General features: G+C 45.1%; 1 non-coding gene across 1 annotated transcript; it reads right to left on the reverse strand.

The window, feature by feature from the left end:
* Positions 1 to 18069: 18069 nt before the first annotated feature.
* On the reverse strand, positions 18070 to 18208 carry LOC111589419 (small nucleolar RNA Z247). Its single transcript, XR_004849844.1, has one exon. It is a non-coding gene; the product is annotated as a small nucleolar RNA Z247 (small nucleolar RNA).
* Between the last annotated feature and the right edge of the window lie 2873 nt (positions 18209 to 21081).

Raw genomic sequence — 21081 nt, forward strand, 5'->3', positions numbered from 1 at the left:
TATAAGGGTGAGACATCTAGCTCTAGGCAACCAACCCGTGCCAAGTTGCCTAGAAAGAAAACTCCTATTGCATCAAATGATCATGCTATTTCATTTAAAACTTTTGATGCTTCTTATGTGCTTACAAGCAAATCCGGCAAGGTAGTTGCCAAATTTGTTGGGGGCAAACACAAGGGGTCAAAGACTTGTGTTTGGGTACCCAAAGTTCTTGTTTCTAATGCCAAAGGACCCAAAACAGTTTGGGTACCTAAAGTCAAGAACTAAATTTGTTTTGTAGGTTTATGCATCCGGGGGCTCAAGTTGGATACTCGACAGCGGGTGCACAAACCACATGACCGGGGAGAAAAGGATGTTCTCCTCATATGAGAAAAACCAAGATCCCCAACGAGCTATCACATTCGGGGATGGAAATCAAGGTTTGGTCAAAGGTCTTGGTAAAATTGCTATATCTCTTGACCATTCTATTTCCAATGTTTTTCTTGTTGATTCATTAGATTACAACTTGCTTTCCGTTTCCCAATTATGTCAAATGGGCTACAACTGTCTTTTTACTGATGTAGGTGTCACTGTCTTTAGAAGAAGTGATGATTCAATAGCATTTAAGGGAGTGTTAGAGGGTCAGCTATACTTGGTAGATTTTGATAGAGCTGAACTCGACACTTGTTTAATTGCTAAGACTAACATGGGTTGGCTCTGGCACCGCCGACTAGCCCATGTTGGGATGAAGAATCTTCACAAGCTTCTAAAGGGAGAACACATTTTAGGATTAACAAATGTTCATTTTGAGAAAGACAGGATTTGTAGCGCATGCCAAGCAGGGAAGCAAGTTGGCACTCATCATCCACACAAGAACATAATGACGACTGACAGGCCACTGGAGCTCCTACACATGGATCTATTCGGCCCGATCGCTTACATAAGCATCGGCGGGAGTAAGTACTGTCTAGTTATTGTGGATGATTATTCTCGCTTCACTTGGGTATTCTTTTTACAGGAAAAATCTCAAACCCAAGAGACCTTAAAGGGATTCTTGAGACGGGCTCAAAATGAGTTCGCCTTAAGGATCAAGAAAATAAGAAGCGACAACGGAACGGAGTTCAAGAACTCTCAAATTGAAGGCTTTCTTGAGGAGGAGGGCATCAAGCATGAGTTCTCTTCTCCCTACACACCTCAACAAAATGGTGTAGTGGAGAGGAAGAATCGAACTCTATTAGACATGGCAAGAACCATGCTTGATGAGTACAAGACACCGGACCGGTTTTGGGCCGAAGCGGTCAACACCGCCTGCTACGCCATCAACCGGTTATATCTTCATCGAATCCTCAAGAAGACATCCTATGAACTCCTAACCGGTAAAAAGCCCAACATTTCATACTTTAGAGTTTTTGGTAGCAAATGCTTTATTCTTGTTAAAAGAGGTAGAAAATCAAAATTTGCTCCTAAGACTGTAGAAGGCTTTTTACTAGGATATGACTCAAACACAAAGGCATATAGGGTCTTTAACAAGTCCACTGGACTAGTTGAAGTCTCATGTGACGTTGTGTTTGATGAAACTAACGGCTCTCAAGTAGAGCAAGTTGATCTTGATGAGATAGGTGATGAAGAGGCTCCGTGCATCGCGCTAAGGAACATGTCCATTGGGGATGTGTGTCCTAAGGAATCTGAAGAGCCTCCAAATACACAAGATCAACCATCCTCCTCCATGCAAGCATCTCCACCGACTCAAAATGAGGATGAAGCTCAAGTTGATGAAGTAGAAGATCAAGCCAATAAGCCACCTCAAGATGATGGCATTGATCAAGGGGGAGATGCAAATGAAGAAGACAAGGTGGATGAGGAACAAAGGCCGCCACACCCAAGAGTCCATCAAGCAATCCAACGAGATCACCCCGTCGACACCATCCTCGGCGACATTCATAAGGGGGTAACTACTCGATCTCGTGTTGCACATTTTTGTGAACATTACTCGTTTGTTTCCTCTATTGAGCCACACAGGGTAGAGGAAGCACTTCAAGATTCGGATTGGGTGGTGGCGATGCAAGAGGAGCTCAACAACTTCACGAGAAATGAGGTATGGCATTTAGTTCCACGTCCTAACCAAAATGTTGTAGGAACCAAATGGGTCTTCCGCAACAAGCAAGACGAGCATGGTGTGGTGACAAGGAACAAAGCTCGACTTGTGGCCAAGGGATACTCCCAAGTCGAAGGTTTGGATTTCGGTGAAACCTATGCACCTGTAGCTAGGCTTGAGTCAATTCGCATATTATTAGCCTATGCTACTTACCATGGCTTTAAGCTTTATCAAATGGACGTGAAAAGTGCCTTCCTCAATGGACCAATCAAGGAAGAAGTCTATGTTGAGCAACCTCCCGGCTTTGAAGACAGTGAGTATCCTAACCATGTCTATAAGCTCTCTAAGGCGCTTTATGGGCTCAAGCAAGCCCCAAGAGCATGGTATGAATGCCTTAGAGATTTTCTTATTGCAAATGGATTCAAAGTCGGAAAAGCCGATCCTACACTCTTTACTAAAACACTTGAGAATGATTTGTTTGTATGCCAAATTTATGTTGATGATATTATATTTGGGTCTACTAACGAATCTACATGTGAAGAGTTTAGTAGGATCATGACACACAAATTCGAGATGTCTATGATGGGGGAGTTGAAATATTTCTTAGGATTCCAAGTGAAGCAACTCCAAGAAGGCACCTTCATTAGCCAAACTAAGTACACTCAAGACATTCTAACCAAGTTTGGGATGAAGGATGCCAAGCCCATCAAGACACCCATGGGAACTAATGGGCATCTCGACCTCGACACGGGAGGTAAGTCCGTGGATCAAAAGGTATACCGGTCGATGATAGGTTCTTTACTCTATCTATGTGCATCTCGACCGGATGTTATGCTTTCCGTATGCATGTGTGCAAGATTCCAAGCCGACCCTAAGGAAGCTCACCTTACGGCCGTGAAACGAATCTTGAGATATTTGGCTTATACTCCTAAGTTTGGGCTTTGGTATCCTAGGGGATCCACATTTGATTTGATTGGTTATTCGGATGCCGATTGGGCAGGGTGCAAAATCAATAGGAAGAGCACATCGGGGACTTGCCAGTTCTTGGGAAGATCCTTGGTGTCTTGGGCTTCAAAGAAGCAAAATTCGGTCGCTCTTTCCACCGCCGAAGCCGAGTATATTGCCGCAGGCCACTGTTGCGCGCAATTGCTTTGGATGAGGCAAACTCTGCGGGACTACGGTTACAAATTAACCAAAGTCCCTTTGCTATGTGATAATGAGAGTGCAATCAAAATGGCCGACAATCCCGTCGAACACAGCCGCACTAAACACATAGCCATTCGGTATCACTTTTTAAGGGATCACCAACAAAAGGGAGATATCGAGATTTCTTACATTAACACTAAAGATCAATTAGCCGATATCTTTACCAAGCCCCTTGATGAACAATCTTTTAACAAACTTAGGCATGAGCTCAATATTCTTGATTCTAGGAACTTCTTTTGTTAAAATTGTACACATTGCTCTTTTATATACCTTTGATCACGTCTCTTTTATATGCTATGACTAATGTGTTTTTCAAGTCTATTTCAAGCCAAGTCATAGGTATATTGAAAGGGAATTGGAGTCTTCGGCGAAGAAAAAGGCTTCACTACGTAACTCATACTTCGCCATCACTCCAAGCAACTCTCTATTCTTTGGGGAGAAATGAGCATCAAACAAAAGGACCGGACTTCATCCTTGGGGGAGAAATGAGCCCAAGGCAAAAGGACCGGACTTCGTCTTTGATATACTCTTAACTCATTCATTTATGACCAAAGGGGAAGAAAGCACCTAGAGGGCTCTAATGATTCCGTTTTTGGCGATTCATGCCAAAAAGGGGGAGAAATGAGCCCAAAGCAAAAGGACCGCACCACCACCATTTTCAAAAATTTAGTGTTGAATATTTTCAATTGGTATCCTATTATGTTCAAAAGGGGGTGAGATAGTATTTCAAAAATTATATATCAAAACCCTCTTGAACACTAAGAGGTGGATCTCATTTAGGGGGAGTTTTGTTTTAGTCAAAGGAAAAGCATTTGAAACAGGGGGAGAAAATTTCAAATCTTGAAAATGCTTTGCCAAATCTTATTCATTTACCTTTAACTATTTGCAAAAGATCTTTGAAATAGATTTATAAAAGAATTTGCAAAAACAAAACATGTGGTGCAAAAGTGGTCCAAAATGTCAAAAATAAAATGAACATTCCATGCATATCTTGTAAGTAGTTATATTGGCTCAATTCCAAGCAACCTTTACACTTACATTATGCAAACTAGTTCAATTATGCACTTCTATATTTGCTTTGGTTTGTGTTGGCATCAATCACCAAAAAGGGGGAGATTGAAAGGGAATTAGGGTTACACCTAGTTCCTATATAATTTTGGTGATTGAATTGTCCAACACAAATCTTTGGACTAACTAGTTTGCCCAAGTATATAGAATATGCAGGTGTAAAAGGTTCACACTAAAAAGACCAAGTTTTGGATTCAACAAAGGAGCAAAGGGGCAACCGAAGGCACCCCTGGTCTGGCGCACCGGACTGTCCGGTGCGCCACCGGACATGTCCGGTGCACCAGGGGACTCAGACTCAAACTCGTCACCTTCGGGAATTTCCATAGGCGACTCCGCTATAATTCACCGGACTGTCCGGTGTACACCGGACAGTGTCCGGTGCGCCAAAGGTGGTCGGCCTCAGGAACTCGCCAGCTTCGGGAAACTCCAACGGCTAGTCCGCTATAATTCACCGGACTGTCCGGTGTGCACCGGACTGTCCGGTGCGACTCCGGAGCAACGGTCTTCTCCGCGCCAACGGCTCTCTGCCGCGCATTTAATGCGCGCTCTGCGCGCGCGCAGATGGCAGGCGCGCCCACTCCGGCACACCGGACAAGGAACAGTAGATGTCCGGTGTGCACCGGACACCCAGGCGGGCCCACAAGTCAGAAGCTTCAACGGCTAGAATCCAACGGCAGTGATGACGTGGCAGGGGCACCGGACTGTCCGGTGTGCACCGGACTGTCCGGTGCGCCATCGAACAGACAGGGTTCCCAACGACCACATTTGGTGGTTGGGGCTATAAATACCCCAACCACCACACCATTCATTGCATCCAAGTTTTCCACTTCTCAACCACTTACAAGAGCTAGGCATTCAATTCTAGACACACCCAAAGAGATCAAATCCTCTCCAATTCCATTCAAACCCTAAGTGACTAGTGAGAGTGATTTGCTTGTGTTCTTTCGAGCTCTTGCGCTTGGATTGCTTTCTTCTTTCTTGATCCTTTCTTTGCAACCAAACTCACTTGTAATTGAGGCAAGAGACACCAATCTTGTGGTGGTCCTTGCGGGAACTTTGTGTTCCAAGTGATTGAGAAAAGAAAGCTCACTCGGTCCGAGGGACCGTTTGAGAGAGGGAAGGGTTGAAAGAGACCCGGCCTTTGTGGCCTCCTCAACGGGGAGTAGGTTTGCAAGAACCGAACCTCGGTAAAACAAATCTCCGTGTCTCACTTACTTATTCGCTTGGGATTTGTTTTGCGCCCTCTCTCACGGACTCATTTCTTCATTACTAACGCTAACCCGGCTTGTAGTTGTGTTTATATTTGTAAATTTCAGTTTCGCCCTATTCACCCCCCCTCTAGGCGACTATCAATTACGATGTGTCAGATTAGTTGAGTGTTAATGCAAGTCAAGAAATGACATTAGTGAGAGATTGGATCGCTACTGGAGTATCGTGGATGTAGTCAATAGGTAATAGTGTTAGTGAAGTTAAGTCTGTTTTGTTTTCGTATTTGGCCGGTTTGCACAGATTACTAACAGTTTTGTAATTGTACATAGATTATTGACAAAGGAACCCAGAATGGAGCTATTTTGGAATTTGTGATTCAACAAGTGTGGGTACTGTGATGTTCCTCAGTGGATGTAATTATAAAGTAGTTAGATGAATCTTATTTGTGTTGTAATGTATTGTGGTATTGAGTACTCTCTGGTATTGTGTTGCAGTGTATTGTGGTAATGAAGTTATTAGATTCAATTATACTAGGTCAGTGTCCGTGCGTTGCAACGGGAACATATAAATTAGTCAGGAACCATCTTAGAAGATTTTGCCAACACCTATTCACACAAACAGTAAATTAGTCAACATTATATTCATTTACGAGAAATTGTTATACAATCACATGAAAAACAACTAATTGTGATTCCTCTTTTCAAGTATTGCTCTAGCTAAATTAGGAACTTGATTCCACACAAGAGGACACATTAAAGAATTTGGTATTCAGAAAGGAAAATATAGGAGCACGTCGTCGTAAAAATATGAACGCCTTCCAGAGATGGTCTCAAGCAGTACAAAGCAAACTTATACACTGTGTTGTACTCATCAGGAGCATTGTACTATTAAGGCGATAAGGTGTAGGTTGTCATTCCTGGTTCTGCCATTCCGATTCCCATGTCCCCACCCATGGCGTTCTGCCATTTCCGATTCCCATGTCACAACCTCGAGATGATGACGAATGGTGAGGCGCGCAGCGAGCACAAATGACGCGAACGTGGCAGCGCTCGGCAACTCCGGCGGGACAGAACACCGGCGCGACCGCGGACACAGACGAATCTTGGGCTAGCCGGTAAGCCTTGCCGAAACAACGAAGACGCTACACCGATCCGAGCGCGAGGGAATGGGAGGTGGATGTCGTGGCGGTTTCTCCGTTGTGGGCGCGTGCGGCTCGGGCCTAGCAGCTTGGAGAAGATAAACAGGGGCTGGCACGCGGGCAAGCGCCTCTGCGCGCGCGGGCTGGCTCCTGGGCCCCGCTGCCAGGGGCAGCGCACCTCTAGCCATGGCCTGGGCGAGAGGCGCCGAGCTCGTGGGGTGGGCCTCGGCCTGGGCTGGCGCGGGGCAGACCGCCGATCCGAGCGCGAAGAAATGGGAGGTGGATGTCGTGGTGGTTTCTTCATTGTGGGCGCGTGTCGAAGCTGAAGTTCCACAGCGGGAAGCTCCTCCAGGGCAGCAGCCACGTCGTGTCGGGAAATGGCTCGCAGAACAGCTCGCCCATCTCGTTGCTGGAGTCGACGAGGAGCACGCGGTCGGTGAGGAGCGCATACAGGAACACGGATGCCGCAGCGATGATCCGGTTCCCAAGCCCGCGGTACGAGATGGACACCAGGTACCTGCACTCCGGATCCACGGGGGACGCGTCGGCGTTCTTGCCGGACTTGAGCTGCTCCAGTGCGCTGGAGTAGGCTGTGGTGCCGGGGCCGCACCGCCTCTGCAGGGCTTCGTGCCGTCGCAGCTTGGAGACGAGGTGCTCGCTAGGTCGCCTGCCCGGGTTTCGGCGATACATGGCCGATTGGTACCGGTTGTGGCATGCCTCCTGGTCAAATCCTGCCGCCAAGAGGCCACCGTGGAGCCTGTCGTGCGCTGTCCTTGTGCTCGTGTACGGGAAGGATAAATCGTCTGGACCTACAGACCGTTTGCTTGCAAAGTAAGCTCAAAAGATGAATGAATCACCTCAGGTCTGGACGTCTGCAATCAAATCCAATGGCCATAGATTCAACAAAAAATTCCAATGGCCATACATGAAAGGCGACAAAAATCAACAAGTGAATCTAACTGCAAAGTTTTGTTCGTTTGGATTTGAAGGAAGCACTTCATTAGTTAGCAAGAAGCATTCATGAGGAACCATTCATCAGCGAAGTCTTACCGAAAAAATGTGTTTCCCTATACAAACCCAAAGGCCAAAGCTACTCGTAAAACCTAACTGAGTATAAAAAATCTCTGCTTCCCAAAATGCAGGGAAGTAAAAATTAATTATATATAGTAGTCTTTCCGTGAACGAACATGCGCATGCGTTGAGGAAAAACTTGGTTACCTTGCCAAAAAGCCGGCCATGGCTGTCCTAACCCAGACCAGCGGCGTGCCAGCAATGCTCCCGCCGAGGAGGATGACGACGAGCGTGGGCACGGTCATCACGAAGGCAGTGAGCAAAGCGCTAGCCCCCCAATTCCATCGCTTGTCGTCGTCGGCAGTGAGCACTCTGTTCATTTTGGCCACTGAGCAGGGGAAGCTTCTTCCTCGGGTCTCCTTGTAAATGCAGCCTGTTCGTGCACGTGTCCCGATTCTCTTGTAGTACTACTGTTGCGACTTCCTGATCTGGAGGAGCTTCAATCTCACGGCTTGACAGATGTGCCGCCAATGGACATGATGTATTTAGTGCAGGTCAACTCTATAGTCTCTATATTATATCCGAGCTCGTGCTGCTGCCCGTTTTAGCGTGCGACTCCGCACCGCAGTTGAGATATCGATTGGTTTTAAAATCCTCTAACATACTATAAATGGGTTTCGCCAACTATACTACTTGGCGAATAAAATGTCCTCCGTAATATCAGGAGCTCCAAGCTCACCTCCTAAGGGAAGCCACGCCGGTGACCACTACTGTCACGGTGTCCACACCCCGGCGCCCCGCGTACCGACTGCCAAACGGCGGTGGCCACCGCAAATCGCCTGTTAGCCGTTCCTGGTGCGCGCGGACAACCAGCAATTTCCGCCGACGAATGGGATGATCTTGAACCTCCCTTTGGGTTGGCTGAAGAATCGACATCAGCTGATCACCGTGAACGGGATACGGGCCTGGTCGGAACAGTGAAGAACATGGACAGGCCGGGGAAGAGAGAAGGTTTGTGGGTCGCGCCAGCGCGCTGGGCTGGGGAAAAGGGGCGCCCGGGTTTCTTCTTTTTTTGTTTTTTTCTATTTTCTTTCTCTTTTATTCATTCATAAAAAGTTCTACGACGTAGTGCAGGTGTCCAGGAGGGAGTTCGGGGACTGCACCACGGATTATTTCTTTTGACCTGTCTGCAGTATCGCCTGCATCCAGAGATTAGTAAGTTTCCATCTTGCTAGATATGTATGCAAAATGTGAAATAGCATTAAACTTTTATGCTAAATCCTTGTGGATTATTTCTTTTGACATGTCTGCAGTATCACATGCATCCAGAGATTAGCACGTTTCCATCTTTACATTTCTACAAAAATAAACTGCTTGATGGTGCGGAGGTGGCTGATAAATCAGCTTCATTTCATTTTCATGAGTGTCTTGGTCCATACATGTTTTTTGATATTGCTGACGGTCGTGAACATTGTGGAAGAAATGCTGCTACATAGTCACTCTGTAATGATTTTGAAGCTGATGCAGCTATTGAAATACTGTCATTTCTAAAGAACAGGTGAGGGTATTGTCTCTCTACCTGCCCATGTTTATTATTGTGTAGGAAACTAAGGCTATATACTTTCTCTGTGAACAGATATCCATTGGAGTTCACCTCTAGGAAAATAGGAATCATTACTCCATACAAAAGCCAACTCTCTATACTCTGTTCAAAGTTCACTTCCTCTTTTGGGCCTGAGATTGTTGCCGAGATGGAAATAAATATTGTTGATGGATTTCAAGGTCGTGAAGTTGATATCTTGCTGTTGTCAACTGTTAGAGCCTCAAATTCTTCATATGGTAGCCATCACACTGGTGAAGCACGCAGCATTGGGTTTGTTGCAGATGTTAGACGTATGAATGTCACACTAACACGTGCCAGGCTTTCTCTATGGATTGTTGGAAATGCAAGAACTTTGCAGATTAATTCACACTGGAATTCCTTAGTATGTGATGCTGAAGAACGGAATCTGTAATAGTGAATCAAGCCAAAAATATAATGATACGTTCCTGGAAAAATCAAAGCATGGATGAGTGGAAGATCAATGGATGCTAAACCCTTTTCTTTCATACAAATCCACTTCTAATAAATCAGCAGTATTTGATTCCTTGCTGCGGAAGTCAGGTATGAACGTGTGGTGATCCAACACAGTAAAGAAAACAGATGCTGACAGGTGAACATAAAACATGAACCTTTGCTAAAGATCCAAGCACTTCTTTAACAGCCTCTTGCTTCTGGCACAAATTCGAGAAATCGCTGTATTTGATTCCTTGCTGCGAAAGTGTGAAGAAGTTAAAGTTCAATGCCTGAAACAATCTATGAATATATTGGTAGGAGAACACCATACCTTGTAGACTTCATTTGTTTTAGCTTCATTCTTGAAATAGCCTTTAGTTATATTTGGACCTCCGATGACAATTTCTCCCCGAGGCATTGGTAAATCAGCAGTCAAGTATCCACCATCAGGCCGGTCAATCAACTAAAAATACAGTGGCTGATATGTCAGGAAGTCAGGAACTGTGGGAGGTCAACAGAAAGAACTCATTCACTGTCATGAGAATAGATAAGATATCCCAGTGACCCAGTGAGGAAAGAAGTTCAACAAGACCAAAAAATCTAAGCGGGTGCATGTAAATAATCTTGAAGCTAAGAACAACCAATAACTAAGGATGATTTCAACATACAAACATTGTTAGGCATAAAAAATACAAAATAGATCCGCACAGATAACATCGGGATAAAAACAGCTTTGCTACAAAAAATTGTATCCATCTCAACAGTTAACTTTTTATTAGTTGCGTGCTTCAGCACCCACAGTTAAGTGTAAAGGTGTCGTTACACAGCATAACACAAGCTAAAAGAAATGGTGTTACCTGTCCGAAAGCAAAAACGGGGACTACAGGGCAACCCATCTCAATAGCTATCTTAACAAAACCTACCAATCGGAAGGATTGTTTGTTATCCATTCAATATGATATGCCTTCATTCAGCACTAAGCAGTCTAGCACAAGATCACAAAGCAAACCTCTGAATCATGATCCATATAAAGTATTTCCTGCACACCTCCTAGCACTATAATACAGCTATAACCAGCTCCAAGGTAGGAGTAGAAACTCTTTCTCGACGCAGGAGCCAACCCCAACCACGTCCATATTTGCCTTAGGAACGGGGTGTAGAACACCTAAAACCAAATAAACTACCAGGTGAGAACAGAGCTACTATTCGGTCGCTAAGTGATTCGAAACAAGAATATCAATGTGTACTTCTTGGAAGCTAACATTGGTGGAGTCTCTCACCACACTGCTTGCAAGAATCTTTAGCTTTGGTAGCGGCATGAATCCAACAAGGTCCCCGAGGATCCCAACAGCTATGGGCAAAACAGAATGAGGCTCATAACCGAACACTGAAAACACAACAATAAAAATCATCAGTCCAATGGATATGTTTAGGACACTGGACACCCCATCCCCACCCCAACTTTTGTGTTTTTTCTAGTTTTCATTCTTACAGTATATATATATATATATACGGATATAGGAAAGTACTGAAAAGATTGGGTACGAAGATTCGAACATCCAGAAAGTAGGATGAGCTCACCATAAGCTCTGTTGGGATCAAAGGCGCCATAGTCTTCCACGTGCAAAGTGACGGGAAAATACTCAATGACGTACTTGCTTATGAACCTGCACACGCGGCGCACCCCCCGGAATGTAAGATCCTGGAATCCAGCGGGAACGACATGACAGGGACAGAACACAACAAAGGAGGCGAATTATTCAACAGGAGGAGGAGAACCTGGCGATCTTGCGGCCCAGTCTGCTCTTATCACTGAGCGGCCGGAACATGAAGAAGAGCTGCGTCGCCAGCACCCTGCAGCACGAAACCAACAAGCGCAAGGATGAAAAGGTCGCGCCGATCGAGACGAGGCACGAGGCACCATCCAGGGGGGTGGACGCGGTGAGGCGGCGTATAGTGCGGCGACGTGTCATCATACTCTGAAAATGTCCCTCCAGCACAAGTTTCAGTCAGACCATATACTGGGATACAATGCATTCGAACATGGAATTTTGACTCGTTGTATATACAGTTGCACAGTCCAAAATTTTATATGTGGGACATTCACATGTAGCCTGTTGCTGGGTTTGATTCAGTCAAAGCCTTGCAAATGTACTACTAACTGATGGATTGTCTGAGCCTAAAATCAACTTAGTTAAACTGCATCTTCCTGTTTTCTTCCTAAAATGTTATCTTAGTGTCTTCTCAAACTTTCACCTCCAGTTAGCAGTTTATGGAGCCATGCAGCTTTACATACTGATGGATTGTCTGAGCCTAAATATTGAGAATTAACACGAGACTTAGTTAGTAAAGTCATGGGATGGGATACATCATACAATTTAAAGCTCGTACAATTGCGTGGTCTGTGCGGTTATGTTAAAATACTTGAGCATAGTGTCAGCCTGTCAGCCACACTTGTTGTATTGTAGACTTTTAGACTTTGCACACAAAGAACAACCAAGTTTGTGGGGCTGGGCGTTAAGCAGCTGGCAGCATTGTTTGATGAACAACTAATTGCAAGAGAACTGCGCAATGTTACAGATAATAGAGAAAACAGGCCTTACAGAAAAAACACACCTTCCTGAAGCAATTCCCTCTCTCAGCGGTTGCTGCTTGTCTGTGTCGGCTAGGTGGCAGCGTCGACCTCGCCAAATTCGTTCCCTACCTCTTCTTCCACAAACACGAGCTATCTTCCATGCACTCGGTCTGTCATGCGTTTGTCCCATAATCATGTGTCATTAGCTTTGTACACAATAATTAAGACACAGCAGAACACCTTAATTCAGACCATGGACTGCACTTGGTTGTGTAAAGTATTGGATGCTAGTTCTCTGTTTATTTAGATCATATAACAATCTTTGTCCCATACTCTCTACTTCGATTTTGCATGCATTTTGTGGTGCTTTGCAAAAAAGATTCTATGCCCTTATATGCAGGTTCAGCAACAACCAATAAATACGCAGGTTACAAATGGTCACTGGGATGCGTGGTGTGTGCGTTGTGGGAAGTAGTGAGAGTTGGTGTTATATTTATTGAAACTTGAGTGAAATAAAAAATTTAATAACAGTCCAAGGTACTAAGCTTTTAAGTGGGTATCCTTTTTTCATGATCTTCATGAAAAGTTTTCAGGCTTAAGAATAGAATAGATAAATTAATACAAAGTTCACTAATAGCAACCGAATAGTACTCCACTCAATTTTGCTACATTGCAATCTCACATCAAAACTTGATAACTTGATATATTGCAGCTGCACAGGACTCCACTCAATAGTAATGATAAGTTATATTGGTTTCACGGAAACAAACAGTGGTAGGAGTATGCATACGAAGCAACTTAACTGAAGCAAAACATGTGGCCTAATGTAACTTGCTGAGATACTTAGTAGAGCATATGAGCACATATATGAAGTGGTCTAAATATACAGGATCAGTATAACACGTGAAGTCTGAAGCTATCTTAATATGGCTAGAACCTAAAAACAGGTGGATGTATAAACCAGATAGGTGCAGGCCCAAAATTCATCCCCACCCACACATACAAAGAGAGAAAAAACATCCATGTATTGATCTATAAGTCCAAATGGGAGCGTTATGATGTGCATTCCTTTTCTCGCTCGATCAGCAAAAACTGATGTGTGTTAATGATTGTTGAGACAGATTAAAAATTGTTTTTTAAATTAATATAGCAAGTGCGTTCTAGATCTAATAGTGTGATCAAACTACACTTTTCAACATGAAAGAAGCATTATGCAACACACACTTGGAGCATCGAACTGAAAACCAGTTGATGAGATGGAAAGTAATAAAAGATAGGAAAGCTTTAAACTACGTATGGATTATTTAACCATTTAACACAAGCTTTATCTAAATTAGTTCACTTGGTGGAAATAAAAGAAATATGTGTCATGACTAAAAATATTTCAGGTCAGTGTTACAAGAGAACATTAGCTTTAAACTAGCGCATCTACCTGATTGATCCTGAAAGAAAATTATTATTACTAACTGTATAATCTTAACTAACAGTTGTTGTTACTTTAAAGCGGCACTACAGTATGTGCAACCTGATATGCAAGGAGTAATATGGTAAGAGCAAATTGGTGAACAATACAAAGAAGTTCGCATCTAAGTTGGCCGTTATAACAGGAGAAACAATTACTTCCATCCAGGAGTTCACAGATCTGAATCGTACACTTTGACGTCGCCAAGAAATTGGCTAAAATCACAAGCAAGAGGAAATGAGGAGAGGAGCATACCTTCCACAAGCAGTTCCTGTAAATATTCAGAGGGCAGGTGAAGCGCCTTACCCTGTTAGGGGCCGCGTGCGTGTTTATATAGGCGCCCGGTGCGCAAGGCTATACAACAGATATACTTGAGTAACAACCTTCATCTATTACTAAGCAAGCATATCTAGCCAATAAAGTAGCGGTAGGTTGTTACTCGAGTACAGGATATACATGGATATAGAATACATTGCATATCTATTCTAATAGCCTCCCTCAATCATAACTGTTTTAGGTTGAGATTGACTTTGAAGTTTTCCAGTAGTCTGACCGATAATGCTTTGGTGAAGCCATCTGCGACTTGATCTTGGGAGGAGAAAAAATCTATTTCTAATAACTTTTGTAAAACTCTCTCTCTTACAAAATGATAATCCACCTCAATATGCTTGGTTCTAGCATGAAAGACAGGATTAGCTGATAAATATTTTGCTCCCAGGTTATCACACCAAAGTTTAGCTATTCTCGGACTGTTAATATTTAGCTCTTTAAGTAAGATTTGTACCCACATAATTTCAGCTGTTGCATTGGCAATAGCCTTATATTCTGACTCAGTGCTGGATCTAGACACTGTGGGTTGTTTGCGAGCACTCCAAGAAATGAGATTTGAACCTAGAAACACTGCAAAGCCTCCCATTGATTTTATGTCATCAATACTACCAGCCCAGTCTGCATCCGAAAAGGCACTTACCAAGGTTGAGGGTGACTTATGTATATGCAGCCCTAACTTTTGTGCATTGTTTGATATATCTGAGAATTCTTTTTACTGCAGCCCAGTGAACAGTTGTAGGAGCATGTAGAAACTGACATACCTTATTAACTGAGAAGGCAATGTCAGGCCTAGTGAGAGTTAAATATTGTAGGGCCCCAACTATGCTCCTATACTGAGTTGCATCATTGTTGCCTAGTAAAGATCCATCATGCAAGGATAGCTTCTCACTGGTGGATAGTGGCGAGCTGACTGGTTTGCAATCTGACATCCCTACCTTTTTCAATAAATCTGAAGCATACTTGTCTTGGGTGAGAATAACTCCATCACGTACCTTGTTTACCTCTATTCCCAAGAAATAGTGAAGGTCACCAAGATCTTTAAGTGCAAATTCTTCCTCTAGGTCTTTCAACAATGTTGCGGTGGCTGCTTCTGTAGAACTTGCAACAATTATATCATCAACATAAACAAGCACAAAAATTATAGTGTTACCCTTGTTATAGAAGAATAAGGATGAATCAGCCTTTGATGGTGAGAAGCCAAGACTTATTAATTTTGAGCTAAGACGAGAGTACCATGCTCTTGGTGCTTGTTTAAGCCCATAAAGAGCCTTGTCAAGCTTACACACATAATCTTTCTTGGATGGATCCTCAAAACCTGGTGGCTGCTGCATATAAACTTCTTCTTCGAGAAAGCCATGAAGGAAGGCATTCTGAACATCAAGTTGTCTAAGACTCCATCCTCGAGAAATGGCAACAGACAAAATAATGCGTATTGTAGTAGGTTTAATGACTGGACTGAATGTGTCTTCATAATCTATACCATAATGTTGTTTAAAACCTTTTGCAACTAGTCGGGCTTTATATCTATCTAAGCTTCCATCCGCTTTTCTTTTAATTTTATACACCCATTTACATCCTATTACATTCGTGCCTTTTGTTGGTGGAACTAGCCGCCATGTCTTATTATTTATGAGAGCAGTGTATTCCAGATCCATAGCATTTTTCTAGTTGGAATTACTAAGTGCTTCCTCAAGACACTGGGTTCACCAGAGGACGTAAAGCAGCCATACCTGATCGTGCCATCAGTGTATACTTTTTCCTTCCGAATGCCACTCCTCAGTCTTGTACAGGGACGCGGAGCAGCCACTTGAACAGGTTCAGCAGCTGCTTCCCCGGACACCTCTTGTATGGTCAAAGCAGGTGCACGCGCCTCAGTAGATGTTGTAGGTTGCTCAGGAGATGGTGCATGGAATCCGTCAGGTAACTGTTCATCTGTCATAGTAGCGTGAATAGTAGTGGCAGGCTCCCTATGCTGATCGGCTACTGTAGCAGGTACTGTAGCTACTTGGCGCCCATGCCCATGCGAGTGGTCATCATGAGATTCTCCATGCGATTCTCCCTCTGTAGCTACTTGGCACCCATGCCCATGCGAGTGGTTATCACGTGATTCTCCCTCCCCTGGTGGCAGGCTTGCAACAGTTGGTAGAGAGTTGTCATTTCGGTGAATAGTACCTCCTGCATAATGATGTTGTACTGCAATATTCTTATTAGGCATGTTAGTATCAACATGGAGAAAATCAGGGACATCAGGATCACATCTATCAGCACCTTTTTTAGTCGTAAAAGATGGCAACAAAAGAACTTCAGATCGTAATCTAGCCCCAGCATTAGAATGGAGTGTAGAGAAGGGGAAAACAGTCTCATCAAATATGGCATCTCTAGAGATGTAAACACGTCCAGTAGAGATATCGAGACATTTAAAACCCTTGTGAAGAGGACTATAGCCAAGAAAAGCACACTGCTTTGATCTGAATTGGAGTTTGTGAGTATTATAGGGGCGCAGATTAGGCCAACAAGCACAGCCAAAAATTCGTAAGGAAGAATAATATGGCTTTTGGTGAAAAAGACGTTCTATAGGAGTTTGATTATTAATAACCGGGCTAGGTAGTCTATTAATAAGATATGTGGCCGATAGAAAAGCTTCATCCCAAAATTTTAGCGGCATAGAAGCATGAGATAGTAAGGAGAGGCCAACTTCGACAATGTGTCGATGCTTTCGTTCAGCTGCCCCATTTTGCTGGTGCGTATGAGGGCAGGAGACCAAATGAGATATGCCAATTTTAGTAAAAAATGGATTTAACTTTTGATATTCTCCTCCCCAGTCTGTTTGAATGGTGTGGATTTTTCTATCAAACTGCCTTTCAATAAGTTGTTGAAATTCAATAAATTTTTGGAACACCTCAGATTTCAGTTTGATAAGGTAAATCCAGGTAAATTTGCTGTAATCATCAATGAAGCTGACATAATATTGTTTTCTGCCTACAGACTCAATTGCAGGACCCCAGACATCAGAAAATATGAGCTCTAAAGGAGAGCTGGACTTACTAGATGAAACAGGATATGGCAGCTGGTGTGCTTTTGCTTGCTGACAAGCATCGCATACAGACTCATTATTAGACTCATCTAAACAAGGGAATTTATTACTTCTAACAATACGTTGAACTGTAGTGGATGAAGGATGTTCAAGACGATCATGCCACCGAGAGATCGATGGACGACTGACTCCATAGGCATGACGCTTTATTGATGGTGATGGAGGAAGAGGGTACAGTCCATGGCGACATGGCCCTCTAAGGAGAGTGCGTCTAGTTGCCTGATCCTTAATCAAAAAAAATATGGGTGAAATTCTATGAAGGCAGAATTATCTGTGGTTAATCGATGGACAGAAACAAGATTTTTCTTGGCTTCAGGAACATATAAAATATTTTTCAAATGAAGATTACGACTAGAGGTGCTAACAGAGGAATCACCAATGTGGCTGATTTTCATACCTTTGTCGTTGGCGGTGTGGATCTGATCTTCCTCGTTGTATTTATCTCGGATGGACAGTTTCTCTAGCTCACTGGTAATATGATCAGTAGCTCCGCTGTCAGTATACCAGTTTGTGTCTATTGTGTAAGAGCTTGTCGCAGCAGCAGCGTGGCGTTCTTCAGGGACGTAATTTTCATCATATCGATGCCAACAGTTGACAGCTGTGTGTCCTTTCTTGAAGCAGACTTGACATGGTTCACTGCTTGGGTTGGAGCGTCGGTTACTGTAGCCACGTTGTCTCCCTGTTCCTGCGCTGTTGTCATGTCCGCCTGGTACACCTGCAGCGTTGCTGTGGCCGCGAGCAGGTGGCCGAGCACGCCCACGACCACGGCTTGGTCCTCGAGAACGCCCCAATGTCCTGCAATGTTAGCAGATCCAAACTGCTCTCCTTCTTGGATTAAATCCATTCTTGTTTCATAGCTTAGCATCTGAGAATATAATTCTTCAACAGATATTGGCTCCACCCTTGCAACAAGGGCAGAAACAAGCGAAGTAAACTCACGGTCCAACCCAGTAATGATGTATTCGACGAGTTCATCGTCTTCGAGAGGACGTCCTGCTGCTGCCATATCATCAGCATACCCCTTCATTTTTGCAAAATATTCAGCAACATTCATGTTACCCTTCTTGGTCGTCGAGAGAGCGATGCGGAGATTCACAACCCGGGCTCGGGTCTGCGAGGCAAACACTGCCTGAATTTTTCTCCACGCATCGGCTGCTGTCTCAGATCTTGAGACGTGGACTAGAATTTCCTTGGAGATAGACGAATGCAGGTAGCTGAGGACCTGTTGGTCCTGAGCATCCCACTCCTCGAACGCCGGATTTGGTGTCGTCTTGCCTCCAGCGTCCGCGATCTCTTTCTCCGGTACTGGTGTGGTACCAGTAAGATGGCCTATGAGGCGACATCCACGCATGGCTGCACGAACATGAGCTTCCCATATAGCATGATTTGCTCGGGTAAGCTTCTCAGATACTGGATGGGCAATGAGAGGATTGGAGGAGGAATTCGACATGATTGCTGTAGGGGGTTTATGTGGCTCCGAATACCATGTAAATATTCAGAGGGCAGGTGAAGCGTCTTACCCTGTTAGGGGCCGCGTGCGTGTTTATATAGGCGCCCGGTGCGCAAGGCTATACAACAGATATACTTGAGTAACAACCTTCATCTATTCCTAAGCAAGCATATCTAGCCAATAAAGTAGTGGTAGGTTGTTACTCGAGTACAGGATATACATAGATATAGAATACATTGCATATCTATTCTAATAGTTCCCTCTCTCGACGGCTGCTGCTTGTCGCCTATGTCGGCTCGATGGCGGCGCCGACCTCGTTCCCTCTCTCTTCTTCCACGAACGCGAGCTCTCTTCCACGCACTATGTCTGTCATGCGTCTGCTAGCTCAACCTGCTCTGTATATGTCGCGCCCACATTTATCCTCATCATTGAGGCACTCAATCGAAGTGGAGGGAGTGGGGCGGTTTGGAGGGAGAGGGCGTAGAACGTGGTAGCAGGGAGAGCTAGAGAAGAAGGTTGTGCATACGGGAGAGATGGCGAGCGGGGGTGGGGGGAGGGGTGGAGAACGCGGTAGCGGGACAACTGGAGGAGGAGATCGTGCTGTGTAGACAGGAGAGACGGCGCGCGGGGTGGGGGAGTCCGCTGAGGCGCTGACCTAGGGCGATTGCGTCGACAGTGGGCCTTGGTCTGGGCCACAACAAGCAGATGGGCCTCCCAGAAAGCGTGCACTTCGTATTGGCAAGCTAAAATTAGTACCACATCAGCCACTAAACTGTGGACACACCTGTTTATAAGTTCTAGTGCGCACACATCCTGTGTAGTCTTGGTTGGGCACGAGCTTTAATCCCACACAACTAGCTTTTTTGGTAAAATTTGGTCACATGCACGGAACACAGGTTTGGGAATGGGAAATGCCACGTGCCACGGGTCTGTACGCGGAACACATTGGCGCACATGCGTGGGGATGAGAAATGCGACGCACATGTGTGGGAATGGGAATGAGAAATGCCACGATGTGGGACGACGGGAATGAGAATGGCAGAACCAGGAATGGCAAAGATTTTCACTTGCGGCTGTGTTAATACATCCGTAAGTGAAAATAGCTCATTTTCAGTGGCGGTTGTGTTAAGTGAACCGTAAGTGAAATATGTTTTTACATGCGGTCCTTAAGTTGGCTCCATCTATTTATTTTCACTAGCACGTAGTAGGTGAAAAAATCAGTAAAAATTTGTACGTATAACCGTATTAGAGCTATTTTCTAGTCGTGTACGTATACGCTCAGCTAGCTACACACGTACAGCGGAGCTGCGTCCGGCCGGCGCATGCATCATACCGATCCTGCTGTCTGCGAGCTAGCTGAGGTACGGACGGTGTTGTGTGGATGTGTCACTGACTCACTGCAACTTGCAACGAGCACGTACTGTCACCGTATCTGATGAGCCGCCGCCGGCGGCCGGCACTAGCTGTCAGTCGTCCTAGCTCGGCGAGATACTGATCGGATACAGTTCGTTTACGCGTGTAGTGTAACCGGGTGCGTTGCGTACGTCAGTTGTGTGCACTCGACGTGCATGTTTGGCCTCGGCGTACGCACACACGCACGTACGTACTTGCATGCAGAATTGCAGATGATGATCAGACGACGCAGCCCCAGACGCAGTGGCCGTCGGCCGATGAGACGACGACGCGACACGCGGCATGCAGCAGCACACGGAGATGGGCCGGAGAAGGCCAGCTGCTGGACCGGGACGGCGGTCGTCGGCGGTGATGGAGGGAGAGGCTGTTGGCACGTTCATTATTCGTCCGACAGCAGGGGGAGGCTCTTGAGAGCGCGCGCGGCGCGGGTAATGCAGCAGCTAGCTGATTTTAGCCGACGTTGTGGATGTTAGGATTTATGGGCTTGGCCCAATTAAGTTATTCAAATAAATCCCAGGAAAATCTCAAAAGCCCATATAAGTGGATGGCAAAGGGATAGGTGGAACCAATAGCACCATATTGCTAGCTCTTGTGGAGTAGAGCTAACTTAAATATGGAAGCTACACTCACTCACCAAGTCATTGATGAGAGGAGAGAGTGTGGAGAGCCACACGCGCGCGCGCGCTCGCTCGCCTCGCCTCGCCTGGCCGGGGCGGGGCGGGGCGAAGGGCGCGGGCGCCCGACATGCGCGTGAATGGTCCGCCGAAATCCGGCCCCTCGCCTCCCCTCAACAATCAATTGCGAGATTTTCGTGGGTAGATAAGCACGGGGTCGCGGACTCGGCCCTATAAAAGGAGCCCGGCAGCCAGCCTCCAATTCATCCCAGATCCCAGTTCGCTTTCGCCTCTCTTCATAGCTGAGCCGCCTTTTAGTTCCCTTCGTCCCGACCGCAGAGGTGCATCTGCGATCAGGAGAGCAGGTCTCCGGAACCCTTCGTC

This window comes from Zea mays, chromosome 5 (assembly GCF_902167145.1).
Source record: "Zea mays cultivar B73 chromosome 5, Zm-B73-REFERENCE-NAM-5.0, whole genome shotgun sequence".
Classification (NCBI taxonomy): Eukaryota; Viridiplantae; Streptophyta; class Magnoliopsida; order Poales; family Poaceae; genus Zea; species Zea mays.